The sequence below is a fragment of the Silene latifolia genome, chromosome 2 (assembly GCF_048544455.1).
Source record: "Silene latifolia isolate original U9 population chromosome 2, ASM4854445v1, whole genome shotgun sequence".
In the NCBI taxonomy this organism is placed as follows: Eukaryota; Viridiplantae; Streptophyta; class Magnoliopsida; order Caryophyllales; family Caryophyllaceae; genus Silene; species Silene latifolia.
This window is the reverse complement of record NC_133527.1, coordinates 150568727-150575277: the sequence shown is the minus strand read 5'-3', so window position 1 is coordinate 150575277 and position 6551 is coordinate 150568727. Positions and strand designations below refer to the sequence as shown.

The 6551-nt window shown below is 40.4% G+C and overlaps 1 non-coding gene across 1 annotated transcript; it reads right to left on the bottom strand.

The window, feature by feature from the left end:
- Window positions 1–2595: 2595 nt before the first annotated feature.
- On the bottom strand, window positions 2596–2701 carry LOC141645003 (small nucleolar RNA R71). Its single transcript, XR_012544601.1, has one exon. It is a non-coding gene; the product is annotated as a small nucleolar RNA R71 (small nucleolar RNA).
- Window positions 2702–6551: the final 3850 nt, after the last annotated feature.

Sequence of the window (6551 nt, the reverse complement as noted above, 5' to 3'; positions counted from 1 at the left end):
TCCACCTAATTTCCACTATAAATACCCCATTTGTAATAATCCTATGACACATCTTTTTAGCTAGAAAAATCCTTCTTTAGATTAGATTAGGAGTAGATTAGAATAGATTACTCTTTAATCATTCCACAAATTACACATTAATCTCTTCTTAATTATTGTTCAAGTTTATCATTCAAGTTTATTATTGGGTAATTGAAGATTATTGGGTTATTATTGGGAGATTGACAACCTTCCATCAATCATCAAGTTTCTTCTATTATTCTTTGCTTTATTATTTGGATCATCTCAAGTTTGGTATAAATCCATTACTCTTTACTCTTTATTGTTTATTTCCTCATTCTATTATCATGTTTATACTTGTTGTGATGATTGACACCATTAATGACATGTTTCCCATGATAATGAGTGAGTAGTCTCTTGCTAGGATTAGTGGGTAATTAGGGGAAACCAACATGGGGATTGATTCATGCTTAATCTAATATGTTCACATGATTAAATTGCTTGCTTGTTGTGATGTCAACTTTATGCACATGTTATGTTTGATGAAATGCTAAGCCTATGAATCCTTGCATTTTTACAATCTTTTATCTACTCAACTCGACTCGTAAGATATAAACCAACTCGAGTCTTGTTAGACCATGCATAGAAGTTGATTAGGAGGAAAGTAAGTCGACTTGTAGGTGTTGTACAATCTAATCGATTTGGCTCCGGGACCCAACTCTTCCTAAGAACCGTAAGATATAACCCAACTCGGTTTCTCCACAACATTAATTGCTTGCAACCTTGTAAACATGTTTGTATGATCAACACCATGAATTCCCCATGACCCCATGATATCCTAGCACTTTTAATCAATTGTTTACATTTCTTAGTTCATTGTTTGCTCTACTTTGTTACTTTCACTAGTTTAGAATACAACTACAAACCCAAACAAATCGTGACACTAGCATAAATTGAGATAGATAGACTTAGAACCCAAAGCACACCGTCCCATGGATCGACCTCGACTTACCGCTAACTAGTTGTTTGTTGAGTTTTATAAATGTGTTTGATTGAGAGCCCCAACGACACTCCCATCAATTATTTCTCGGTCGGATTTAGTTGTTCTTTACGCCGGATTATTGCGATTGTAATCTATCTCTCTTCTTTAATATTAATCTTTCATTTATTTCCTTTAATTACTTGTTTTGTTCCCTTTAATTTCTGCCCTAATTCATTTATGCACTTTTATTATTGTTTTGTCATGTTTAATATTAGTTATTTCGTTGTTATTATCTTGATAATATTAATAGCATGAGTAGCTAATTTATTTCATGTTTGGATTAGGGGATCTACGGTAGAAATGTGACGATGTAGTGAATAGGTTAGATGAATTATTTGTGAGACTCTGTCCCCATAGCAATATAACTGTATTTACCGACTTAGTTGAGTGCACGCTTCTGAGTCACCCTTTAATCTGGTTAAATTTAATCCTAGATCAGAAGATTGGACTAAATAGATCTGCTATGAACAGTACACTACCCTGACGAGGACGGAAGTTAAGTTAGTGGGAATCTAGTAAAGAAAGTGGACCGGAAGGACCTTTCAATATCCGTCTCACGGTAATTTATCTAGACTATTTGCAGTTGAGTCACTAGACTACCGTAGTGAACCGAAATCCTGACATGTCCCTTCTTTATTGATCACTTTATTCTTAATTTCTGCCTTTATTGTTCTTCTTTATTTCTCTTCCGTTAAAGCCTTAATTAGTTTAGAAATCAATTTACAAACCCCCCATTTTGTGACCGAATAAACGAACCTTTAAAGATATCTTCCCTCCCTGAGGAGATCGAACTGACTTCCCTAGCTATATAGTTAGTTTAGTTAGTTATTTTTGAAAGGTATACGACTGCCGTGTCAAATTTTAGACCCGTTGCCGGGGAGGCAATTGCCCTATCTGTTTTTTGTTCGTTTATTTTATCCGTCTGAGGGAATTCTTATTCCTTGAGACAGTTCTTATTTATTTTCTTTCAGTGTTGGGTATGCCCAGGTCAAATAGGTCTGAGTTAGTTTAAGCTGCTTCTGAGCCAGAGAGACTGTTCAGGCATAGACTCCATCTGCAAAGAGAATCACGAAAGGAAGACTTGAGTACTTTCGAACCCGAGCTTCAGCATTTCCTATTTACAGAAGATCAATCTTTAGTAGAAGATAATCTCAGTTCTTTAAACCAACCAGTAAAGATGCCGAATATTGCAAGTCATTCGGAGCCTAAAGCATCATATATTCCTAAGGGTTTCAATCTCCAGACTGAGGATAACAATACTTTTGACATCCGTCCGTCCTATATCAATCTAGTGGAGAGAAATCTCTTTAGAGGTATGGCAGGTGAAGACCCGAGGAAGCATATGGAGGTCTTTTCGGACTACTGTTCTACTATCCCCGCCACAAAGGGGCTAACTCAAGACAAGATTAAGGAGGTGCTGTTTCCTTTTTCTTTGACTGACTCAGCCAGGAAGTGGCTGACTGATATGGACCGTACGGCCGCAGGGATCACAGACTCGGAGACCCTTACTCTTGCTTTTTATAAGAGATATTTCTCTCCGCAGCGCACTAATCAGCTGAGGGCCAAGATCACTAGTTTCAAGCAGGCACCTGATGAGACTTTCTATGAAGCTTGGTGTCGGTTCAAGAGGTTGGTGAGGTCTCTTCCTCACCATGGTTTTGATCTATGGTTTCTGTCCAATCAGTTCTACAATGGGTTGTACGATGACCACAGAGCTATACCTGACGCATCATCCAACGGCAGATTTCAAAAGAATACTGAAGATGATAAGGGGTGGGCCATTATCGAGGAAATGGCAACCTATTATGCTGAGTATGGGAACCCGAGAGACGATATTCCAAAAGTTCACACGGTTGATAAGGCAGCCGTGGCTCAGCTGGAAGCCATGAATGCTCGTTTCGATAAATTGGAGCTGCATTCTGCTGGGGAGCCTCAGACGGTCCATTTGCTTACTAGAGGGGAGACCATCACATGTGAGAGGTGTGGGAGCAATGACGGTCATATTGTTATTGACTGTCTTACAGAGAAGGAACAGGTCCTTGCTTTTCAACAATACAGGCAATGAGGGGGTTCCTATTATAATAACTAAGGGGCAGTCCATCCCAATTTGAGGTGGACGAGTCAAAATGTGCTCAATCCTACCCCTCCTCCTCCGCAGCAGCAGCAGCCATATGTTCCTCCTTATAAGGCTCAACAAGGATTTCAAAAGCCTCCTTCCTTTCCTACACCTAATCACGGTGCATCATCTTCAGGTGGGGTGAGCGAGTTATCTGAGTTTAAGACGATGTTGCAGTCATTAACAAAGCAGTGGCGGCTAAGTGACCAACAAAAAGAAGCATCCATTAAGTCACTTGAAACCCAAGTTGTCCAGTTAGCCGCGAACCAATCCACGAGGAAGCAGGGTCATTTACCGTCACAAGCTGATAAGAATCAACACGAGACGGTGAATTTAATAAATCTGAGAAGCGGTCGTTCATATGAGGGACCGGAATTGTTGAAATCAGACCCGAGGAAAGTAATTACTGCTTATGAACAGTGTACTGTTGATGAAAAAGAGCTGACGACAAAGAAGATACTCGATCGACAGGTTTCAGGTGGTCGATCGAGGGAAAAAAGCTGAAGAAAGGACTCGATCGAGTGGAGTTTCTGCTCGATCGAGTAACCAGGAAAAAGAACAGCTCTATCGAGTAAAACAAACAGCTCGATCGAGTGATTTTATTGAGGATTCTGCTGGATCGAGTGATATTTTTGCTCTATCGAGTGATGCTGATAAAGAAGACCTTGATCGAGAGCCTGCTACTGCTCGATCGAGTGAAATATCGCCTGAAAGACCCCGTTCGAGAGGAAAGAAGTCTTGATCGAAGGATGTAGAGCTTGATCCAGCCGACACGTTGGAAGAGAGGAACAAGGGGCTCGAAATACACATTACGGTGCCCTTCCCGAGGCGACAACAGAACACAAAGGCTAATCAACACTTCGGTAAATTTGCCGAACTCCTGAAAAGCTTGCAAGTCACCGTTCCGTTCGCCGAATTGCTGACACAGGTACCCTCTTACCTTAAATTTATGAAAGAAATTCTATCACGTAAGAGGCACATTAACGATCATGAGACGGTAGCTTTGACTTAGGTAGGGACGACCCTAGTTCAGAATAAGTTACCTCCCAAACTGTCAGACCCGGGTATTTTCTCGATTCCGTGTCATATTGGTACCCACTTAATTGATAACACGTTATGCGATCTTGGCGCTAGCGTGAGTGTCTTACCGTTGTCTCTTGCTAAGAGACTCGGTTTGACCATGTTTAATTGCACAAATATGACTGTACAGATGGCCGACTGTAGTATATCACGGCCGTTAGGTGTCATAGAAGACTTACCTGTTAAGATCGGGAGATTCTTTATTCCCGTTGACTTCTTTGTACTTAACATCCCCGAGGACACACACACCTCTATCATTTTAGGGAGACCATTTTTATTCACTGCCCGTGCAGTGATAGACGTCGGGGGCAAGACATTGACTTTTCAGGTTGGGGACGAGGAATTGATTTTCTATCAGTCTAAGTCCCGAAGGGCTCCCATGCAAGCTCAGCCTTGTAATGCCCTCTCTTCTACTGACTCTCCTATTGTCACTCCAAATGAAAATTTGCAATATTGTGCTGCTATCGTGATCCCTCCGCCTCAAATTGAGAGCAAAAGGAGGAGAGTTCGTCTGTTTTCCTTGCTGCAGGTATAGATAAAAATAATGCAGGAGCTATCAATGGTCATGGTGCAATTAGAGTCAGTCAAAGTGGGAGTGATGATACTAAAGCTAGTGAGAAAGGAATAAGGACGAGGAAAGTTTACGCGTATGTGGACGTCAACTATTCTCCTCCTAATGATTCAAGTACAAGCTCGTGGAGAATGAAGAGGACGGTTAATGTTGCTGAGGTGACGTCCTCCAGCCAGAAGCCCTCCAAGGGGCTACTGAGTTGTTTTGAGAAGTGAGTGGGGAAATGGCCCGTGCAACAAATTGTAAAAACAATTTTTAATTTTCCGTCGGATTTATTTATTGCATTTAATGAGGACAGTTAGAATTTAGACATTTTTAGCATAGTTTAGAAGACTCTAGACTGTTACTATTCATATTTGGTATTTTGGGAGATTTTTGCGAGTGTTTTTATGCAGGTTTGGGGAGATTATACGCAAATTCAAAGGCTTAACGAGGCAAAGAGCTCGATCGAGTACTTTTTGTACTCGATCGAGTGAAATTTGATCGATCGAATGGTTCCAAAATGCTCGATCGACAAAAGCAAAAAAGGGGAGTACTCGATCGAGTAACTTTTTACTCGATCGAGTGAACTGCATATGGGGAGCTCTCGATCGAGTGATTTTAGATCACTCGACCGAGTAAATTTGGAAATGACACGCATGGAGTCTCTTTAACTCCCTTCTTTTTTAATTTTTTTCATTTTCTTCTTCATTTTTCGACTGCTCTTCACTTTTTGCGATAAATCCTCTCTAAAACCTCCATTAATCTTGCCCAATATCCAATCCACCACCTACAAATCGTTCCTTGCTAATTAAATGACATTTGCCCTCTACTTTCCCCTTGATTATTGTTGTTTTACACGGTCAATTAGAGGAGTTAGGGTTTGCGGTTTTTTGATCGAACATCGCCTGAATTTGCTTGTTTGTGTCGATTAATTGCTCTTTGTAGGTTCCTTATCATCAAGTAAGTAATTCCTATACTTCATTATCTATTAATTGCTTTAATTTTTGCTTTTTATGAAGATAATTAGGAATTAGGGTTTTGGGATTTCCTTTTGGGTTGAATTCTTCGACTACTATTGTGATTACATGCTTAATTTACCTTACTTGATGATTAATTCCCTTACCTCATTGATGTTCACATGCTTTAATGTAAGGCTTGGTGGGCAATTCGTGAGCTTAACTTCGATCCTAAGTTGTGTGGTCAGAATCGTCTTTTGCAGCTAGATTAATTGGAAGAGTTTAGGCTTAATGCCTATGATAGCTAGCGCATTTACAAGGAAAAGACGAAGATATGGCATGAGAAAAGAATTCTACCTCGGGAATTTTATGTCGGGCAGAAGGTGTTGTTGTTTAATGCCAGACTGCGATTATTTCTTGGCAAGCTGAAGTCCAGGTGGAGTGGTCCTTATACGGTGACAGTTGTTACTAAATTTGGATCCGTCGAGCTAGAAGGTCCCGACGGAAATCGGTTCAAGGTGAATGGGCAATATGTGAAGCATTATCACGAAGCTAATGAAGCAAACAATCGTGTTGAAGTCTTGTACTTCGACGAGCTTGACGCGCCAATTAATTGATGCCAGAAAGGTCGTGCGGAACCTCTTACACCTGCGCTTTCCGGGAGGCAACCCAGACTGTTTTGTTGTATTTTTGTTGAACCTTTTTATTTTCATTTAGCTGTTTTTTTAAACTTTAAATGCCAAACTATGCTTTCTCTACATTTCCTATGCTTCTTATACGTGTTTTTCAGGTGCAGCAACTCGA